Raw genomic sequence first — 328 nt, 5'->3', positions numbered from 1 at the left:
AACTTTGATCAAAGGTTGGACCAAGTCCTCACAGTCATTTATGAAGAGGGCGCCCAATGGAAGAGAGATTCAAGAGGAAAGTCGGTTCAATTAAGAAGGCATGACCTCAAGCCTGTGGCTAGGGGATGGTTGGAGTTTATCCAACGCTCAATCATTCCCACTAGCAACCGGTCCGAAGTTACTATAGACCGAGCCATCATGATCCATAGCATCATGATTGGAGAAGAAATAGAAGTTCATGAGGTGATATCCCAAGAACTCTATAAGGTGGCAGACAAGTCCTCTACCTTGGCAAGGTTAGCCTTTCCTCATCTCATTTGTCACCTCT

Source organism: Arachis duranensis, chromosome 4 (assembly GCF_000817695.3).
Source record: "Arachis duranensis cultivar V14167 chromosome 4, aradu.V14167.gnm2.J7QH, whole genome shotgun sequence".
NCBI lineage: Eukaryota > Viridiplantae > Streptophyta > Magnoliopsida > Fabales > Fabaceae > Arachis > Arachis duranensis.
Note: the sequence above shows the minus strand (reverse complement) of the source record.